We start from the raw sequence: 12,302 nt of genomic DNA on the forward strand, positions 1-12,302 counted from the left end.
TTGGTTTCAACTTAAGAATAATGAAATGACATAATTTAGTCCTTTATGATGGTAATAATACTGTTTGATTCAGTCCTGGAAAGAAATACAGGAAATTAAAATATAAATAGCTAAGACCATTGCTAACTGCAATATATGCCTGGTCTATTGACTTCCAAACTTTGTGAGATCGATACCATAACCACATTGCATCACTGTATAAACTGGGGCACAGAGAGATTCTTTAACTAGCAAAGCCATCATGTCTGGTTATGTAGCAGAGTTACAGTTGGCTTTCTGGAAGTACAATCAGTGTGACTGAACTCAGAAAGAGCCCACACCAGGGTTGAATGCTCTTTGGTTGCTGTCTTGAGATGCTTAATAATTGTATCTTTGAGTTTATATTTTGTGAGTGAAGTCCAGTGGAGCTTGAGCCAGGGGCTTGGAGCCTCAGCTCCTGTGTTGTCCTGCCTTCACTCCCTGTCCCCTGGTGCTTTGGATGCCAACAAATTGTCTATTCCTCTTTGATCAATGCCATGCTCTTCCCTGAGGGTCAGGGCTGGGCATGTACCCCATGGGTCTAGAGGGATGGGGGGAAGACAGTGGCTGTCTCTGCCTGGGACTGGTAGCCCACTGCACTTTAGGCTGGGGACTGGATAGCCCACTCCTGTATTTAGCATATCCCGATGCAGAAGCTTTCCTGTCTGCCATGGGACGTGGCTGCCAGTCCCTGGTGGGCACCTGGCATTTCATTTTGCACTGGACCTCGTGAATAATATATTCAGCCCTGAGTAGAGTTTAGATTCAAATCCAGTTCTGCCTAAGAACAAGAACCTCTAGAATTGGAACCAAGGGTGCATAGTTCAGAATTAATTTTCAACACTTAGCATAGTATAGAAGAAAAGGCACTGAATTTTCAATCAAAAGACCTGACTTTGATTCCAGATCTATCATTTACTTTTTTGTAGCACCCTGGGCAAGAAGCTAAATCTCTCTAGACCAGGAAATCTGTAAACATTCTGCAAAAAGTCAGAGAGTAAATATTTTTCAACTTTGCAGGCCATACAGTCTCTATTGCAACTACTCAATTCTATCATTACAGAACAAAAGTAGCCATAGACAAATGAGTATATAAAGAAAACCTTATTCATGGACACTGAAATTTGAATTTCCTGTAATTTTTATGTGTCATGAAATATACTTTTGATTTTTAAAAACAATTTAAAAATATAAAAAAAAATTTCTAGTCCCTGGGCTATCCAAAAATAGATAGCATGATGGATTTGACCCACAGGCCATAGTTAGCAGACCCCTGGTCTAAAGCCATTATTTACTCATTCATTCATTGATCACTGTTCAGTGATATGTGCTTATCACTCTGCTAGGCATTAAGTATCAAAAGACATGTTTTCATTTCTCAAAGAACCCAGTTTCTCATGGAGGAGACACTTAAACAAATAGTTACTATTCCACATAATAAATGCACACTGTAATCTGTACAAAGTGATAGAGTAGTATGGAGGAAGGTGAGGTTGGAGGGATGCAATGATGATAACTTCGTGTTATTAGTTACTATTATTGTCACGAAAAGTAACAGAAATATCTACTAAGAAGGTTAAATATGAAAATAGAGGGACTTCCCCGGTGGTGCAGTTTTTAAGAATCCGCCTGCCAATGCAGGGGACACGGGTTTGATCCCTGGTCCGGGAAGATCCCACATGCCACAGAGCAACTAAGCCTGAGAGCCACAGCTACTGAGCCTGCGCTCTAGAGCCCACGAGCCACAACTACTGAAGCCCGCGTGCTCTAGGGCCCGCGTGCGGCAACTACTGAGCCCACGTGCTGCAACTATGAAGCCTGCGCGCCTAGAGCCCGTGCACTGCAAGAAGAGAAGCCACTGCAATGAGAAGTCAGTGCACTGTAACGAAGAGTAGCCCCCACTCACCACAACTAGAGAAAGCCAGCGCACAGGAATGAAGGCCCAAGGAAGAAAGAGAGAGAGAAAGGAAGGAAGGAAGGCAGGAAGGAAGGAAGGAAGGAAGGAAATTAAAATAAAAAGAAAATAGAAATTACTTTGTAAAGGCTAAAGAAATATACAAATGTTAACAACTATTATTGTCTATTTTTATCTATTAATTTTCTCCAATAATTTAACATTTATTAAACATAGATTCTCTACAAATAAAAAGAGTAAAGACTCTAAGATAACATTGGCATAACACTATTCATTCTGGTATGGATTTTTTTTAATGAATTTTGAAAATCAAAGACATTTTAGCTAATGAAACATAATTCTCCCTGCCAAAACACATGTCTGTGCAAGTACGCACACACACACACACACACACACATTCTCAAGTTGGTTATAAAATTGTTTTACTAATACTACAGAAAACTGCTTGAGCCTCTTAAGGGCACTCTTGTAAAGCAGCTGATATGTTATTTAAATTTCCAAGAACTCTATAAGCCATTGAAAGAAATGCTTTAATTTTTTCTATTATTGTAATAAAGTCTGTGATTTACCAACATTAACAATTTCCACTTACAATCTAAAATAGAAAAAAATAGTGTGTATTAAAGACTTGCTTTCGGTCTTCACAGAATGTTAAGAATATTGTACATTTGCAAAGTTGTTCATTAAAAGTCATTTGTCCATAAGTCACCGAAATAATAAAATTCTACATATAGTTAAGTATGCTTGATGCATCTCCACTGCTTGCTAGGAACAAGGTACAATGTTAGTCCTGGTATCCCTATCTAGTAGACATTATCAGTACCATTATTTCATAGATGAGAAAACAGACCTAGAAAAAGTAATTAACTTGCTGAGAGCATCACAGCTATTAAGTAGCAGAGATGTAATACAAACCTGGATCTGTATGATTTAGACCTTGAAGTTCATAAGCACCACCTCATGTTGATTTTCCCAGGCCTGAACAAACAAATGATAACAGACTAATCAGAAATATCTCAGTTTTGGAAAAAAGGGAAATGTCTTTCCTAAAATAATATCTGATTTTAAGTCCAAGTTGTTTTAATTTTTGATATGTGTGAATATATTCATGTTTATATTAGAATTTGTATATATGTGTGTGTATATATATATATATATATATACACATACATACATATGTATTTTGCATATCTTATGTGTATGTATACATCCATCCATCCATCCATACACACACACACACATACACACACACACACACACACACAACATCTTACAATTCTAATTTAGAAATGCAATCACATATCACATGTACTTTATGGATTAGAGGAATCCTAATTTGGGTTTTATATTCAAATATATCATCTCTGTCTCAGAAATACAGCCATCAAATTGAGAACATGACTATCAGATAATTTGTAACAGTTAGGATACTCATTCTACTAAGTAGTTTCTTGCTATACATAAAATATTCTCTTGAGTAGCCAGTCTATATATTTTTCAAAATAGAACAAATTAACTTTCCTTTAAAATTACTCAGAATTTAACAAGTAAGCTCTGATTCCTAAGTTACTTGTTAAAATGCAAATAGATGCTTTTTTCAGAGTAAAAAGGTAAGAATTTGTGTAAAAGTCCAAGTTGTATAAAAATAAAAAGAAGATTTTTTAAAGACAGTGCTTTATAAGGTGTAGGAGTCATCAGAGTTGCTTGTTGAAATACTGTTTCCCTGATCCCAGATCAGATTTTCTGATCTAGTAGATGAGGAATGAGGCCAAGATATATGCATTTTTTAAAAAACAGGTAGATGAGGTTATTTTCATATAGCAGGCTTAGGGACAACACTTGGGAAATGACTTTAAGAGGAAAACAGTTAAGGCTTTTATTTTTAATTTTTCCCTAGTTCCAGTTTGGGAACATTCTAGACACTTAAGAGAGGCAAAAGCCTATTTGCTCTATATACCTTTATTAAAAAACAACTCTCAAAGGAAGTAGAGCCCGCCAATGGAAATAGTGGCAATTTTCCAAGCAGTTTAGGGCCAGAATAAAGAACACTGCGGACAAAGACCAAGTGACTGCTACCCTTTGCAGCTTAAAAAGTCTAAACAAGATGCAAACTCTCTCATATGTGGCCCTTCCTTGACAGCTGAAGAAAAGGTGTTGTTGATCAGGCCCTCACATACTAAATAAAAACGTTCAGGTAAGGAAATGGTAATTTTAAGACACAAACCCTGTTACAACAGTTGGAAGTTTACCAGTTTGAAGACTAAAACAAACAAAACAAGAAACAAAGAAAACAAAGGCTTGCAAATATTTTCTCTATTCATCCGCTATCCAGAAGGCTTTTCATTCCTGGGACTCTTGACAAAAGTTTCAATTATCTCAAATATAACTTTCAAACGTCATTACTTTGCTGCAATAGTAATTCTTGGTAATGTCAACTGTGAAACCCTGGGGCTGACAAAGATGTAGCTTGATTCTCTGAATGGGTCAAAGGCTTTTGCCTTTATTATGAATTCAGTTGCAAAAAATGCACTATGATGACATTTCTTACAAGAGTGTTTCTTTATATATATCTATGTATGTGTGTGCATATATATATATATCATACATATTATACATATACATTATATATATATATATATATATATATAGTTTCTATGCTCACATTCACTTCATGAAGGAAGTACTTTTATAAATTCACTTTGCCTTTCAAAATGCTTTTAAGACTCATGCAAGACAAGGCATTAAGCTTCAGTTTATTCAATGTGAGTTTTCTTCTAGCCTCCGGGCAGCTGTCACTCCAGTGGTTAAGAGCACAGGCTTATGATATTACAGAGTCTGTAATCTTACTACCTGTGTGACCTTGGACAAGTCACTTAACCTCCCCAATTTTCAGTTTCCTTATAGGGATGACAATAGTACCCACTGTACTATTAGTAATAATAACAGTGCATGGGGATGGTTTTAGTACCTTCTTTATGTGGTTGTGAAGATAACAATAATACATTGTTTAAGTATAATTTTCAAAAAGTTAACAGTATGACTCTTACACAAATATAAAATAAACACGTGTCAAAGGTTTTATTCAGCTCATTAATTAATGAATAAACTAATCAGATGGCAAGGCTAATTCACAGGATTTTGAGGATCTGGGTATCTATAGGTATTTTGAAACATTATTAGTACAAGATTTCTAGGTTAGATATAAAACTGATTAATGTCCTGTAGGATACCAATCCATAACAGTTGGATTTATTTTTCTCCTGGATAGAAATTATTTCGATCTGTGTTAGAAAAGAAATCTACAAGTTAACAGGTAACTTCACGAAGTCTGGACTATTCATCAATAGCAAATAGCGAATTTAACAAAGCACATTCTCTAGATTATTAAATAATTTGGAATGGGCAGGTTAGATATTAAAAGCACTCACCCTTGCCTTGTTAACATATCTTAAATAATTTTTTAATACATTTAATGTACAAGGACTCTATGAAAATTAGTTACTAATATTTTTATCACCATTATGTATTTTGTAGGTCAAAATGTTTTGTTCACCCAATTACGTTATCACTTTTCTGTATCATAATGCTTGTCCATCATATTAGTAAATTCTGTTCATATATATAAGAACATCTAAAGAGTTTTTTAGACTATACTGAGATCACGCATTGCTCTTACTACTAGAAGGAACCAGAAGGATATCTATGGATTTATAGCAAATATTGATTAATTAATTGATCATTTTCTCATTCAGCCACTATTGATGGAATGTCAGACTCTGAGAATACTGCACTGAATAGGATACAGTCCTTTCTTTCATGGAACTGTATCTACTAGTTATTTATATGTAATATTTATTTAACACTCACTTCTATTTCAAATGTCATATATATGCCATTAGCATTGATTCAAAAAAGAACCCACAGCAAAGCATTTTTGTTAAGTGATACTAACATTCACCCAGGAACTTCTTTACACAACTTAAATTATCTGGAGCAAGTCCATCCAGTTGCAGCTCTTCTACTTCTGCACATTCATTTTTTTAAACATCCAAAATATTTTTCTCTATTTTTAGGTAACCAAGATTCGGTGAGATGTCACTAAATAAACATTAAACAGATCTTCTTGAATCTACTTTGCTGACACTAATTTCAAGACATTTATTTATTCTATCAATAAAAGAATATTTTCTATAAAGTGAAGAAGAGAAAACATGAGAAATTAATATTTTTATGATGATAAACCAGAGCATAAAATGAGCTAGTGAATAATAAAATTGTATCATTGTAATACATATCATTTATGTTATGACCAAGAGTATTCCCATTCTAAAAATACACTTATGTGCATATGCTGATGGACTCATTGATATTCTTCATACTGCACTTCATTGAGTCAATACACATGGGTATTTTTCATTATCTAAAAACCCATACATATAGATGAACTTACACACAATGAATGGATTTTACTTTATGCTGTGGTTCTGAGAAAAGCTGTTTTACCTTTTCCCCAAAATGATATATACAAAGATGTACATTTTTACATATAAATTCAAAGGGCTCACAAACCCTCTAGGATTGTACTCTAGAGTAACAAATATAGTACGGAAGACTTATGTCTACATTAAACATTTGAATGCCCAGCGAGAATATGGGTTTTTATGCTCTGCCAAACTATTTTCAAAATGAAAAATTCGTTTGCAAATTTAATAACGGGACTCTATTTTGTAAATAAGACTAAAGGTCAAGTTTGCTTAAATTAGGGGAATACAATTGTATATGTCAGACTAAAGACTATTTCCGGGTTAAAAATCTTAAACAAGGAATAGTGGTTAGTCATTTCATTGAGATCATATTTACACTTCTATTGCCAATATTAATTATTGGTTTTAACTGAAGATATAAGTAATCTCCTAAGTATTTATAAATTGTATACACTTTTGATTAATTAATGAAGTCTCCAGCATTATTTTTTTTTTTTTTTTTTTTTTATGCGTTACGCGGGCCTCTCACTGTTGTGGCCTCTCCCGTTGCGGAGGACAGGCTCCGGACGCGCAGGCTCAGCGGCCATGGCTCACGGGCCCAGCCGCTCCGCGGCATGTGGGATCCTCCCAGACCGGGGCACGAACCCGTGTCCCCTGCATCGGCAGGCGGACTCTCAACCACTGCGCCACCAGGGAAGCCCTCCAGCATTATTTTTACAAACACTTTAAATAAATGATTATTTCTCCAAAGGAGGACCTGTATATTACCTCCATGAGAAAAACAGTGTGCCTTGTTTATGTGGAGCAACAATCAGTGGTAATTACACGCTTAGTCAATAGAAGGCAAGTTTGCAAACCTAGATGCAGCATTTCTCTGTCCCACTCAAGCCAGTGTGGAAGTGGGGATGTAATCAAGAGATCCCTAAGGAAACAGGAAATCCCAAGACAATAATTGTAAGGGGTACCATTGTAAGGGTACATCCTCCTCAGGAATGGAGGATTTTGCCCTGGGCCAACTTTGAAGGATTTAGATTTTAAGCTTATTAAGAAGGGTGACAATTTCTTTTGGCACATCCAACATATCATATGCTTCATTTGACAATTTCAATGCTGCATTTCAGATTCTTCATGTTATATACAAATATAGAATGTTACTTAGCCGCAAAAAAATAATGCGTGAAAAATGAATCCTTTTAGAAATAGTGAATACTTTTCATGAAGTCACCCAACCAAAATCTCAGTATTTGGAGACAAAACTGAAGGAAGAAGAAAGTGTTGATGAGGCTGTAAAGGAATCTACTTGCTGCTGCTGTTATGTATGATCTACTGTACTGGCAGGTTGCATGGTGAGCCTTTTCAAACGGAGAGGCAGAACGAAAGACAGCACCAGGACAGAACTTATTGACTTTTTATTTATTTTTTTTTTGCATGCTGATTTTGACAACAAATAAAAACCATTATCTGTCCACCTTTGAAACAGGACCACATCTACAAATGGTTTTCTGTTGATGAACAGCACTTGAAAAATCCAGAATGGAAACAGAGAGTTTGTTTGCTTGTTTGTTTGTTTTTGTTGCTTGGGAAGAAATGGATTTGATAAAATATGAAGTAATTATTTTCACTGTTTGATCCAGAAAGTTGAATCAAAGTATTAATCTATATTTTCAAATGAAAATCTACACACTCAAAATGTTTTGTATTTCGTTCTCAGAAAGTCTATGTCTGTTATAAAGCCAAAATGAAGATTTATTTTATTTTAAATTTTCAAGCATTAGATATGAATTTTGTGGTTGATTCAAGTCCTTTGGTCTTGATTTCACACTATTTCCCTTGCTCTCTACTTAGTGTCTAATTTACTGCTGATTGGCCCCTCCTCCATGGGGGAGGTGTCAAATAAAAAAAGGTAGAATCTACACAAATTAATTCTCAGTTCTGAGCAATATTAAGAAGCTCATTAGGGGCTTCCCTGGTGGCGCAGTGGTTGAGAGTCCGCCTGCGATGCAAGGGACACGGGTTCGTGCCCCGGTCCAGGAAGATCCCATATGCCGCAGAGTGGCTGGGCCCGCGACCCATGGCCGCTGAGCCTGCGCGTCCGGAGCCTGTGCTCCGCAGCGGGAGAGGCCACAACAGTGAGAGCCCCGCGTACCGCAAAAAAAAAAAAAAAAAAAAAAGAAGCTCATCGGGAACAAAGGTTTATTGTGCTCTTTTAAAATAAAATGTTGGATTATCTGTAGATTTCAATTTTCCATTACCATTGTTACAGATAATTGAGTTATATTTATACTTAAACTGAATTTGTTATAAAATTCCTTTTAAAGTAATGAAAAGGCCTAAAAATATTCTTATCTTTCCCTAGGCATGAGACTAATATTTTTTAATGCTTAACTAATCGAACTTAAATGACACTCTCAGCTCATGTTATGTCAGAGAGTACAAGTTCCCCACTTTGTCAGTTATTTTACAAAGTAGGTTTTTAAAATTCTCATGTACAAACGAAGAATGTAGAGACATATGAAAACCATTTCTTAAGAGATGAGACAGAATTTACAGAAGGATCTGAAAATAATATAATACTATGAAACATCACAAATATGGGAAGAGACAGTACAGTTACCTTCCTATTCCCATTCCCAGATGGCATTATAGAAATCTTCATAACTTCTGGTCTAGATCTACTGCAGAGTAGGCTTAATGACTAGATGTTAAATGCTCTCCTGTCTCTGACATTTACACCTCAGTGATGAAGAGCCTGTGCAGGAAACCGCAGAAGTTCATTAAGTTACCTTAGGAGAGAGGGATATAGATCCTGGGAATGTGTGGTACCTTTTGGCATGGCTGCCCTGAGGTTAAATATGGTACAATAACTCGATGCCAGATATTCCTACATCTCCTCCTCATTCTTTCCCAAATAAGGTGTTTCTCTCAGGGCTATCATGGTAGGGATGTATTTTTTGGCACCGAAGTGCAATATGAAAGAACTTTGGGAGTAAAAGGTGAGTGTTTATTTTGAAGGTTGTTGAAATTATGCTTCATTGCTTTCCAATTTAGTTATTTAATAAACTGACTAAAATATGATTAATTTTTCTAAGTTTTTTTTACACAGGGCTTTGAAATTTCTCAGCTTTCAAATCTCAATTGCAGAATGCTATTTTCGTGCAAATGAGAAGCACACATATTGGAGTATTAGTTTAGGTTTTAAAATCTTGGTGTTCAGAGTTATATGAAAATAGTGTTTGCATAAAAATCATATTTGTTTATGATATAGAACACAAAATGTAGCATGGTTTGACAAAGAAAATCTAGGAAAAGAAAATTCTTTAAATAGGTAAGGGCAATAGAAATAATGATAGTAACACATTCTATTATCTATTAATTAGCTATGGACCTTCAAGCACATTCTTGGTGCTGTGGTACTGTCATCCATTCAAGGAATTTATATGATAGTGCGTAAGAGAAATAGTATACAGATAGTACCAATATGACAGGATATATGCTTATAGAGACTTTTCAAAGTGCAATGGGAACATTAAGCCAGGAAAAACTGACTTCCTGAGATGAGGCAAAGGTTGACAAAGCGCTAAAAAGTATAAGTGTCAGAGCGGAGTTTGTAAAAATATAGAAGGATAGAGTACAGAAGGCTAAGAAATCTATAATTTTGCTTGTAACCTAGGGACAGTCATTAATACATATTAAAATAAGAAAATAATAGGAAGAGAAATAGTTTCCAGCTATTCTAGAATGTGGATTTGCAGAAGTATAAAAACAGGTTCCCTGATACAGAACAGAGTCTCATTCAGGTTCCCTTTTTCTGGCTGAGGGAAATAAAGAAATCCTTGCTACCCAAAAGATATCAGTACAAGAGGGCCGAGAAAGCACGCAGGGTTTCTGCAGGTGTGCTCTGGATAGCATATGATGATGCCTAGAAGTGGTAGGAGAATGCAAGATAAGAACTAACATATGGTGACATTACAACACATGCCAGGAAGTGTCGTTTAGCATACATAATCTTATTTCATTTTCACAACAACCCTATGAAGTATGAATTATTTATTAACTCAAAGTTAAATATGGTTAAGCTAAGTTCCAAAGAGGTGAACTTGCCCAAGATAATAGCAGTGGTGGAAGAAGAGACAGAATCTGAAACCCTGCCTGTCTGGTGTCACAATTTATACTCTTTTTGTAGAATCTCCTACCTCAAGCAGCATGTCTGCAATTGAGTGTATAGTAACAGGATGACCAACCATTCCCAAATCCTAGTGCCTTTCAGGACATGATTCTGAGCTGACCCATCTCTGGTTTTATGAGGAAGGGGTGGTGCAGTCAGAAGCTAGGTCAATACAACTCCGTGAGGCTCAAATGGGTTAATCTTTCAAAGAGGTCACAGTCGTAGAGAAAAGGGAATAGATGTCAGAGATATTTTATAAGCAGAACTGAGAGGATATGGTGACCCATTTTATATATGAAGTGAAGGGGATCTGAGCATTAAGCAATGACTCTTCTGGCTTGGGTGTCCGGATGAAAGAAGGTCCAATCAACCAACATATAAAATACGGGAGGAGGTACAAGCTCTATGATTAGGAGATTAAATTTGGCCTGAAAACAAGAGACATACTTTAGTAATTATTCAAATAAATTCAGAAGAGAGAAATCAGGGATTTTGCAACAGCACATTTCTTATATTTCCTGGTAATTAACTTATTGCAGACCCAGGCAAATGAACACTATGGTGGACTATAAAATTCATTATCAGTCAGGTCAGGACAACTCTGAAGATTATTATTTGAGATCATTTAAATATATCAAATACAACTTTAGGATTTGAAACAGACACTCCTTTTGTGGTGAGAGATATGCAAATCACACTGGAAAGTTCATTTATTATGCTATGGTCTGAAAAGTTTTTAGGGCAAATAAGACATTATGAAGAGTAGGGAAACAGATTTATTACCATGACATATTTTTATGTGCTTTGGCTATTGCATAATTTGGAATGATTTGGCATAATAATACTCAAGATCACTACCTTCAAGTCTGAACATCATTTTTGACTATGGGAAGAAAGACAAAATATGTTCCTAAATATAAAAATTCGGGAGATAGGGAAGGATGGTTGGAGAGGCGGACAGTTCAAATAAAAACAAAAAATTTTTCCTTGCCTTGTTTTGAGAACTTTCATTCTTATAGAATTGTATTGAGTTGAAAATAGGTACAATTTATTTCTTTGAATCAATATGACATTTTTGGCTCTCTGTATTCAAAGAAAGGCAAGAATGTGTTTCATAAGTGAAGAATGTGTTTATGAAAGCACAACTAACACACTGATGGTCATGTGCAGCTGTCAATCTGATTCCCATGATTCCAAGCCTGTTTCTACTGATGGATTTATACTATGGCTATGATTTAATTCGTTCACAAGTACTATTGAGTGTCTAAAATGTATCAGGTAGCATTCTAGGTACGGAACTGGGATTAAAACTGAAAAAAAATCCTTCTCTAATAAGGGTGAGAGACAATAAATAGATCAACAGATAAATATAATTTCCAGGAGGCGTTTGTGCTATGAAGAGTGATACATGAAAAGGCCTGTTTTACATAAATGATCTTGAAATAGTGGCCAGGAATCCAATCATGTAGCATTTTACAGGGCATGATAAGGGATATACGTTAGAGTAGAACCAATAGGACTGGCGGATGGATCGGATGGGGGTGAGAGGGAAAAAAAAGGGTCAAGAATGACACAGTTTTGGCCTTAAGCAACTAGGGGTTTATGGTACTATAAGAAAAATAGGGAAGATCTAGGGAGGAACAAGCTTAGATGGAACATATGAAGATGACAGATAGACAGGTGGATGGATGTAGATTAGACATACAAAGATGTGGCAGAG

The 12,302-nt window shown here is 35.8% G+C and overlaps 1 long non-coding RNA gene across 1 annotated transcript in view; it reads right to left on the reverse strand.

The window, feature by feature from the left end:
* Window positions 1–2,846: 2,846 nt before the first annotated feature.
* The window catches only part of LOC116753228, a 146,715-nt gene continuing 137,259 nt past the window's right edge, over window positions 2,847–12,302 (reverse strand). Inside the window, exon 4 of the long non-coding RNA XR_004349721.1 lies at window positions 2,847–2,911. This is a non-coding gene — a long non-coding RNA (uncharacterized LOC116753228). The remainder of the gene's footprint in view (window positions 2,912–12,302) is intronic.

The sequence above is a fragment of the Phocoena sinus genome, chromosome 4, assembly GCF_008692025.1.
Source record: "Phocoena sinus isolate mPhoSin1 chromosome 4, mPhoSin1.pri, whole genome shotgun sequence".
NCBI lineage: Eukaryota > Metazoa > Chordata > Mammalia > Artiodactyla > Phocoenidae > Phocoena > Phocoena sinus.